General features: G+C 35.8%; 1 long non-coding RNA gene across 1 annotated transcript; it reads left to right on the forward strand.

Annotated features, from left to right (window-relative positions):
* Positions 1-1840: 1840 nt before the first annotated feature.
* Positions 1841-5005, forward strand: LOC130996587 (uncharacterized). Its single transcript, XR_009092685.1, has 3 exons — positions 1841-2206; positions 4161-4224; positions 4740-5005. It is a non-coding gene; the product is annotated as an uncharacterized LOC130996587 (long non-coding RNA).
* Positions 5006-10945: the final 5940 nt, after the last annotated feature.

The raw sequence follows: 10945 nt of genomic DNA on the forward strand, positions 1-10945 counted from the left end.
CACCAACGACAGAAACAATAATTTCTGCACTGAGCATTACACCTGACTTACGATCGAGAATAGTCACAGCATAGAGAGTGGATGAGAAGATGGATAGATTGCGAATAAAGTTTCGAACCGAAAAAGTAGAGAATTATGAAAAGATGTCAGATAATGCCTTTTTGTTTAAAAGAGAGTGTGTATACCCGATAAAGAAGAGTTGAGGAACGAGATTATGAGCGAAGCTCATGACACCCCTTACACCACTCATGTGGGTAGTATAAAGATATGCCAAGACTGAAACGACGCTTTGATAGGAGAATAAGAAGCGAGAGATGGCATCATTCGTAGAAGGATGTTTAACGTGTTAACACGTGAAGGCGCCACTTTGGCAACCTTATACAATTATACCTATTAGAGACTTCCACAATAGAAGTGAGACCACTTAGCCATGAATTATGGCATTGATTAGCAAAATCGAGAAAAGAAAACTCAACAATTGAGTAATTGTGAATAGATTCTGTTGATGATAGAAACGATGAGTATGTGAGTTTTTCCCTATCTCGGGGAGCATGTTGTTTTCGAGTTAACAGGAACTCAAACCGAGATATATAGGACCTTATGATATGTATTAGAGTAAATAGGCCATGTAGCCTATAAACTAGCGTTGCCTCCGAGCTTCGCGAACGTCCATGACGTTTTCCATGTTTCTCAATTGAGAAAGTTCGTGTTTAATCCGAAACATGTCATCTATCAAGAAGAAGTGTCCCTGGAACCAGTTTTGAGCTACGAAGAGATAGACCTGATGCTATACTGGACTGGAAGATCCAATAATCGAGGGACGAATCGATTCCTTTGATGAAATCCAATGGAGATATTATAGTCAAGAAGAATCAACATGGGAAGTTGAAGAGAAGATGAAAGAGAAGCACCCAGAGCTTTTTCCCGAAGAAGAATAACTCAAATTTCGGGACGAAATTTTTTTTTAAGGGGGGTAGGATGTAACACCCCGTACTTTTCCTCATGTTGTGAGATAGTGTCTTAACACTAATAAGAGTACCGAGATGTCGAAATACGAGACTATTTTTTTTTTTATGAGTAGATAAGACGGATTGTCTTTTAAATAGAGATACGAGTGAATAAACCGATGATGGAATTAGAGTGATGAGATTTGAGAAATGAGTTGAGATAGAGATGCTGATTGATATCGAGTTGAGATTTTATTTTATTTCCAACTACCGGGAATAGAGTTACCAGATACTGAATTGTTAGAGATTGACTGTCCTATTAAGAAAAATAGGAATACTGAGTTGGAAATAGAGTCGAGGAAGAAAGAGTGAGAAACCTTGATATATAGAGTCGGTCAGAGAGACGTCTAGCTTATTTGAGCCTGCCGACTATTGTGATGTGATGTTATGTGAATTTACGTGACTGAGTGATTATGTGATTTTGTGACGTGTGTCATTATGACCGAGTTATTATGATTTTTATTGAGACCTTAGCATTTGGAATTTTGTTTAAGTTTCCAAAGCAAGTATGGTTTATTTTTATCGAGAAATCGAATGATGCCGGTTTATGAAAATTTTTCCGAGCATAATATTTTTTTTAAAAAATTATTTTTCTTCCTACGAAGAGGAATATTATATATATGTGAGTGCACTAATATGAGTGCTATAATTATTATTTTGGTCACATGAATATTTATGATGTGGTATTTTATTAATGAGTGACATTACCATAGTTTGTGATTTTATTTGATCACCTTTTACACACTTTATTTTAATCACCCATACCATATGTTATATGCCTAAATTTTGCTAAGTATAGAATTGAGAGAGTAGAGAATTGAGAGTATGAGATGGAGAGTGTAGAGATTAGAGAGAGATTAGAGTGAGAGAGAGATCATCCATTAATTACTAAATATTCCCTAAGATTTACAAATCTCTTTAAAGATACACAAGATCATCCAAATCAAATACAATCTTGCAAAAGTTTCCTCTCTCTTCTCCACCCCATTTTCGATCACTCTCTCTCTCCCCTTCATCTCTCTACTTTCCTCCATTGTTAGCCATAGATGAGACCTCCGAAGCTCTACCAAAGTATGCAAAACACATAAATCACTACTTAAATCCTCCATAAACACTTCCATCTCCTTAAATTCAAGAGAATCCTTAAGTTTGGTTTCAAGAATAGTGAGAGAAAATTTGGATAATTGGTGAAAACTTGGGTAAGTGATCTCCATGTTCATAGATATAATTTGTATGAGTTTGTATATGAGTTATTTGAAGGATTGGAGCAAGAAATCACCCCCTTCCTTCTTCTTCTAATTTTCGAAAATTTGGGTATCTTACCCTTCAAAAATTTTTCTTCTTCTTTCCTTGAATTGAGGTGAGAAAAGTGATCTATGTGATGTTTGGTGGTGATTAGCTTGTGTTTTGAAAAGCTATGCTTTGTGATGTAAAAATTTGGTTGAGTTAGTTTACCCCAATTTGGGAATTTTTGACTTGATGATCAAGGTGATGAATTGATGATGAAAATGAGTTTATGAGGTGTATATGATGATGATTGATGGAGTAAATTGAGTATATGATGTCAATTGGAGTTTTGATGTGAGTTAGTTTACTAGAATTAGGGATATGTATATATATGCCCTTATTTGTGAATTGATGGTTTTGATGTGAGATTAAATGACAAAAATTGATAGATATATGATGAGATTAAAGATCCATGTGAGTTTATAAAATTTCTTAGAGTTTAGTTTAATAAAAATTAGGATCTTCTTGTCTATGTGTCTATTAGGTGATCTAACTTAAGATATGTGTAATTGAGCATGATAGTAGTGTTTTAATATGTTTGATTAAGTCTAATGTAAGCTAAGTAAAATTTGGACTTAGTTTAGTTTGAAAGAGTTTTTGAGTTCTCATATGATGTGGGGTTAACGAATGATAAAATGAGGTCAAATTGATTTATGATCATTTTGTGAAGTTGTCATGCTTTTGTTGAGAATTTTATGATGATATATGAGTTTTTCACTAGAGTTAGTTTACATGATAAAAAGGGAAATATATGTGTAAAATGAGTTACATGATGTATGAGGTCAATAATGAATGATTGAGAAATTTTGAGCATGAGATTGAAAAGAGAATTTGTTTGATACGTTGAAGAAACGTTTTCCTTGAGATTTGAGTGGATGATGAAAGAAAAGAGTCAAGATTGAGTATTATGAGTATTTTGATGTATTTGAATGTTTTTAAGTGCTTTAAGTGCTTAAAATGAGTTTTGATGTGGTTGCTTTGTATAAATGTTAATTTGAGCATTTAAGAGTTGGGAATGAATTTTTGGTGATTTTTCGTAGGCTACTGACCTACTGTGATCGACGGGTTGTCGATGTCTAATGGCTTTGAAAATTTTACAGCATGTCCCTACATGAGTCTTGAGCATACCGGTAAAATTTCAAGTCATTTGGACTTGATTTACTATTTTTATAAAATGCAAAACCAAATCTGCACTTTTCTGCCGGGAATTTCAGAGAACGGGGGACAAAGTCATTCATTTCAGTGACTTCCTGTGCGATATAGCTTTCCAAATTTTTATGGTATCAACCTTACTGTATGGGCTAGATATCCACCAAATTTGAGCTCATTTTGACAACGTTTACTATTTTAAAAAAATCAATGTTTCCGACTGCTCAAAACTGCCGAATATGGTAGGCTGTAGTAAAACAGTCATATCTCCCAAACCACTTGGAGTTTCTGACTCTACTTTTTTTTAAATGAAACTAGACTCAAATACCTTTCTTTTGGTATGAGTCTGGAGTCCAGAGGATGTCGGAGTCAGAACGTGTTAAAGTTTGAAGTCGAGTCTGTGTAAAAACAGAACATGTCTTGATGATGTTTGATAGTATTTTCTTATGTGCCTTATGTGATTTATGTTGCCTAAGTGTTTGAATGATATTAGACGAGTCTTATATGAGAGATGAAATCGAGACTTAGAATCATGATTTTCTTGAAACCTATCCTTGGACTTAAGGTTTTGAAATGAGTGAAGAGTTTATGTAGAGTCGGATTAAGGAGATAGAATATAATATAGAGCATGAGTTGAGGCATGAGTTTTTGTCGTTGAGTTCTAATCGAGATTCATTTTCTGACATGAACCTTCGATGATGACGATGATCCCTGAAGACACGAGCAGAGCAAGGAAGTAAGTAACTCCACTTCGACGGGAGTTTTTGAGTAAGGTCTTCAGGTGGGCAATATTTTGAGTACACAAATATTATCCGAGCTTTCTAAAATGATTTAATGATATAATGATGTTATGAGATTAACAAATGCTTTGAGATAAATGATGTTTGAGAACTGTTTGACTTGCCAATTTTTGATGTTGAGCTTGTGTGTTACCCTCTACTGATGAGACGAATTCGGTCCTGCCACAAGCAGGATTTTGTGCACAGAGGTGACTGTGAGCCGTCTTCGGGTCGGCCGGTCACGGTACTTGAGAGGGAGGCCTACTTCTCAGTACCTTTGATGATGAGTAGTGGATGTGGTACATACATGATGAATGTTTAAACTGCGCAGTTACTTATTTATGATGTTGATTATGAAAACTGCATGCACAGATTCATTGATGCTAACTTATTTCTGTGTATTGCTGAGATGTGGCAAGCTTCAAACTTATAGCTCTAAGAGCGCCTTTCTTGTTTTTCGGCGTTTGCCCACTGAGTATTATATACTCACGCCCTGCATGTATTTCTAAATGTGCAGGCTAAGCGAGGAGTGAGATTGGTCTGGTGCTGGTGGGGAATCGTTAGATGACGTATTTACTTTATCGTATTTCCTTTTTATCGATAAAGTCTTGATGTGAAGTTACTTTGAATATGAATCAAGTAATATACTCACGGTTATGTGTCTCCATACATGTAACTGGTTCGCCTTTTGCTGCGATACTCTGCATATTATGTTTCCTTATGAAAAATAAGCTATACCTGTTTTATTTTTATTCGTGAAATTCCTGATAATTAAAAAGTTACAACGACGTTGACGATTTTACCCTTGGGTTCAATTGATAATATTTTCCTTAGCATGCTTTGATGTGAGCTTCCGCTTGATGTTCGACCTATTCTTCTTATCTTTTATTCTTTAAAAATAGTCGTATCGACACTCGTACCCCACTATCACTAGTGTCGGGATTTCGGGCTGCGACACTTTTCAACCGAAAGTTGAAACATATGGGTTTATAAACCCAAAACACGTCTACTGAGATTTGGATCATGCGGACTGGCCAGGTCCAACATAATCACTCCCCAGTCACACGGGGTATACTATCCCGAACTTGGAAATTCTGTGTCTTCTAAACCCTCAACATACTATACATAACAAAACTTAAGTTCGCACCAGCAAGCTAAAAGCTTAAACTCAGGGTCCTATGTTCTAGACTCTTGTTTCGAAAGTTCAATATTTTTCGACTCTCCTCTCATGTTGCGGTGGTGGTGGCGGAGTATTATCCTGCCTATCCTTGACATCACACTCTTGATGACATCTTTGAGGCATTTTTGAAATCACAAAAGGAAAACTCAACTCGACCAACGCTCTAAGCATCCTCGAAACTCAAGTTCAATTTACTAACTCAACTTTAAGGAAACCCTCACGGTCACCTTAACATTCATCTGTAAGGCAATAAGCACTCACGAAATGCTAACAAAAAGACCACTCTGGTCAACCTAATATATCCATCAGTAGAATGCCTCTTTTTAGAGGGCTTACATAAAGGGGTTATTTAAACCCTACAAAAACCATAGTATCTATCGTAATGTCCCTTCTAAATCGACACCATTAATAGTACTATGTCTCGGTCTGGACCTCCTACGGTAATTGCTACCAGTTAACTCATCTAGTTGCTACTTTAGCACACTAGGAACATCCATCTACTTAACATCAGTAGGGTACTATATTCGCATGCTTATCTATCATCATGTCAAAATCTCAAGTACCAGTATCTCCTAAGTAAGTTATATACATCGCAATGTAATTGCAACTAATCAAAAACGAGGGTGTACCGCGCATACTCTCAAGATCATCCTTAGCTCTAGCCTACATCGACTTCTCTTCTCATCCTCATCAACTCTAGCCCTCCTCGGCTACTTCTCGTCCTCATTATCGTTTATCATTTTATCATCTTTGGTAACTGATACTCAAGGATCGACTCGATATCTACTACACTCTTCTAGAGTCCCTGGTAGAAAACAGGCATCCGGTCAGTAGATCCGCATAGAAAATCTGGGTATCTGTAACAAATCCCATCTCCTGTGGGTCCAATGCTCAAGACGACATGTCCCATCATATTGAGTGGCTTTCTTCCTTGCTCAATCCTACCACTCGATTGGTAGCACGGAGACTAGGTGCACGATGCCATCCAGTCTAGTAACAACCATAAGGCTTTTATCCTTTCATAGTCTATGAACATGTGTTTGAAAATCTGCTAGGGTATCTCTGTACCACATACTGTACGCCTCGTCCTCGTATCCGATCTTTCCTGAGTTCGATCTCACAACAGTCCACTTTCGTGCAGTGCCAACAGTCCTGGCCAACCTATAAGGAGAACTTAAAGGTGACTCTAGAAACTAACTCTACTTGGCTCCAGCAACAGAAATAAACAAAACATAACTTAGCAAAACTCCTATTAAGTAGTACTGTTATCTTAAAACTCAAGCTCAAAACATCTAAATTCTCATCTCGTCCCATCTTTACTCAGTAGAGAATCTCTCTAAACAATGATATTAGATCCCTTAATCTAAATCATCGTGACTCAGTAAGACAACTCAACAATTCTCTCTCAAAGCCATCTCCAAAGACTATGGCTCATGATACCTCCTCAAGTACCATTAAGGTTGCGTTAGCAAAACTCGCGTCACAAAATAACTCAACATATCGTACAATATCTCATTGCAGCATGCTAATAACTCATCATTAATCATGCTATTATACTCAAGCTCATAACTCAAACTCATAACTCAAACCAACAAGTACTTAAAGCAATTGCTAATTCTCTCAAGCTTTAGCTCTAAGTTCTCATTTCATCCTTCTACTTAGTAAAAAAAATCTCTCTTAACAATGACATTAGATTCCTTCATCTAAATCATCGTGACTTATCACAACTGCTCAAACAATTCTCATCACAAAACATCACAAAACATCTCAAATACATCACATCATAACTCATAATTATGCATCCTCAATCATATAACATCATATGATATAAACGCTCTCATGATTCATCATGTAACATCAACATATGCTCTTACAACATAATAACTCATTATTAATCATGTTGTCATCCTCAAACTCAAACTATGCACCTTTAAAGTGTAACATCATAACTCATCATATAACCTCAACATCATGCTCTTCAAAATTTAACGTCAAATAAACTTTGAAATTTTACATACCTCGTTGAGCCTGGTGTGATGGTGCGCTGAGCTCACGGTTGTTAATAACTATTAGTCTAGTGACTCATTCTAGACTAAACTCAAGACTTCTAATTCAGAGCTTTCCTTCGCTCTGATACCACTCTGTCACAGCCCGCCTTAACTAAGGATAGTTAAGCCGAGTGATCTACGACTAGGGATGGGGTTAAAGAATAAGGGAAAGAAAGGGGCATCATTTGAAACCGTAAATCTTACTTAACTTAAGAAAAATCATCGTATTTACTCATTAATACTCTTTTGAACAGTCTATGAAAGACAACATAAAACTTAATTAATATCATTAATCAAGTTATACATCATATGAAACCATTCTCTTAAGACTCAAAGTATGACATAACATACTATAACATCAACAACATCTTGCAGCGGAAAGTAGCTAGACATATGTATGAAGACATATTCTAGACAGGTTAACTATTTATTAACAACCCTGGAGACTCCGCTCATTGCAGCACCATCATCACATCAGCTCAACCTGCACATTTAGAAAACATATGCAGGGCTGAGTACAAAAGCACTCAGTGGGCACGTATGCCTAGGTATAAAAATACATGCTTCAAAACTATAAATTGTCATGCCATCATAATCAGTACAGCAAGGGAGTTTTTCGCTAAAAAGGCCCAAGCTTACTAAGTTCATTTGTGATTCTTAAAGTTCGTCTGATCAGACTAAGTTCTTTTGTAATCTATCATATCTGAAACTGTGTGCCGGAGAGGTGGCCACCTCTCACGGTCACTTGACCGGCCAACCCGCTAGATGACTCACGGTCACTGGTGTACACTAGCCCTGGCAGGATAGCTATCAACTGCTCAGGACCCGAATTCGATTGCATCATTGGCAAAGCCAAAGCAGATAGATATCATACTAAAATTTAAATATTTTATGGCAAGACAATACTTGAAATAACTTTAACTCAAAGATTTTGTCATGAAATAACTTGCTTGAACGTAACATTTAAACTCATTTGATATATATGAAACTGAAATTAACAGTTAGATCATCTCATGCATTCATTCGTATAAGAGGCCTACGACACGCAGGGGATCTCTATATACGTATAGTAAAAGTAATGCCCACCTCGTTGTGTCTCTGTATCAATGAGTAACGTCACTCTCTCCCTCAAGTCGTTACTTCCCAAAAGGACCTTCATCGTTATGAAGAATTGGTGAGAAGTTATAAAAGAAACCTCGATTAATAATCTAATCTCTTTTATGAAACATTAGTATCTCTAATGTTCATCTCTCTTGATTGTTAATCAATATAACAATTATTATCTCTCGTCATTACTCATTAATTATAACATCCTTATGTTATAATTAGCAGCGCTTCAATTAAAAGAAATATTTAACACATCGAAAAGTCCACTTTCTTAGCAGATCTATTCGCTCTCATCTCGTCTAATTAACCGATTAGAAAGTTAAACTTTCCATTAGGCATGTATTTGAGTCACGGGTCAACAAGAATTGACTATGCTCAAATTCTAATTTCACTAAAAATTTCGGCATGACCTATTCATATATAATGTCAGCCACGAGATTTCAACGCGTGAATCTCACTACGTGAACTCGTCTCTCGACTCAAAACTTAACATCTTGACATCTTTTCAACGCAAACCAAACAATTCAAAATCATCAAAACTCTTTATCAGTAAACTATCATTTATACTCGACACCAATTGTTCGAGTGTCAGATACCAACATTTATGTGCGTTAATCATAACTCTCACAACTCACACCATTTAGTCATATCGTATCATCCATCAAAACAAATATAATCAAGTTGTTTTCTAGAAAGTTTTGCTGTTTTTGTGTCATCTTTAAAAATTCATAACAACCAACTCAATCATCATAAACTCTCATACCAATTGATCTCAAAAACTCCATGAAGTGTAGTTCACTCTAAAAATGGTAGTTAACCAAAAAGGTTAAAGGTTTTTGGAGATATTGCTCTTTTAGTGCAGGCTGTCAAAGATTGACAGTTTCTGCCAATTTTGTTTAGGCCATTAGAAACCAAGGCAAACCTTAATAAAATTCCATCAAATTTAATCAGCCAAAACTAAAGGTATCCTTGAAGATTTGGTTAAAATTTCACAAGAGAAAACGTTCATATGATCTGCCAAATAAACAATGAAACTCATACACTTTTACTGTTGGAAAAATATGACAGCAGAACAGGGCATTTTTGAAATAATAAACTGCTCTGTTTCAGAGGTCATAAAAATCGAAATATTATGTTTTTAGAAAAGTATTGAAGTCTAGTTTCGTTTAAAAAAAACGGTGATGCAAAATCCTTCATGGATTAATAGATATAAACGTTTTTGTGAAGTCTACCAACAGTTGACAGATTCTGTCAAGGATTTTTTCAAAATATCTTTAAAATACCAAACATCATTCAAAAGACATGAAATTTTGCAGAGACGAAATACACATATCATAGATAAACATACTAAAATTTCAGAGCCATCAAGCAATGAAAACTCATCGAAACATAAGCTTGAAACTGCTGTAAAATTTTTACAGAATTCCAGTTTTAATTTCGTTCAACAATTATCATCCATAAATTGTAAATCAATTAGCATGCTCATGTGATATCGTAGAACACATATACGCAATAATATTCATTATGCAACGTCCCAAACTTCACAAATTTAAATAATCATACTCTAAAAACTTATACAATTTTCGTGCTTGGAAAAATACGAATTTAATATATATCGATTCTAGCATACCCTTAAGCACAAATATCAAGTCAAAACGATCAAACAAAAATCGAAAGACAAGCTAATATGTGAAAAACGGGGCTGCCCTCATGGGTTTCATAGCTACGGTTCGTTCCGTTCTTACTCCCTTCATTAAACATGCTCAACATCTACCCAAGAACAACATACTAAAATTTCACGACGATCCGACGTCGTTTCAAAATAAAGTCGAGAATCGACGTTTTTCGACGTCGACGAAAATCGAAAAGAAAACCATCAAAACGTAGGTAGAGATCTTACCTACTTAGATACGTGATCGAAAAGATGATCGGCGCTCGTCTCGGTGCTCAAATCGGAAGTCAAAAGCTCTAAGCTAATGTTTTCGTATATTTTCATATATCGATTCGTAAGACCAAGCTCCCTTATTTATAAGCGAAGAAGACAATTCTAAATTGTCTTGTCTTCCTTAGTCAACAATTACGACTAAGGAATTCACACTTGAGTCAACAATTACGACTAAGGAATTCACACTTGAACTGTCTTACTTAGTATTAGAATATATCAAATATATCCTAATCTAGTCCATAATATCTTTCAGTTTTGGTGGGGTAGCCTTAGATATTTAAGATATTAACCCGTTAGTCGTTAAATATCCCGTTTCGTCTCGTTTTAACGACTAATTACCCACATTCTTCGTTACTCACCCTCTTAACTCCTACTCACTTTCATTACACTCGTAATTCTATATAAATATAGAAAACGCATGCCCGTTCTCGAAATTCTGATAA

The sequence above is a fragment of the Salvia miltiorrhiza genome, chromosome 8 (genome assembly GCF_028751815.1).
Source record: "Salvia miltiorrhiza cultivar Shanhuang (shh) chromosome 8, IMPLAD_Smil_shh, whole genome shotgun sequence".
Lineage (NCBI taxonomy): Eukaryota > Viridiplantae > Streptophyta > Magnoliopsida > Lamiales > Lamiaceae > Salvia > Salvia miltiorrhiza.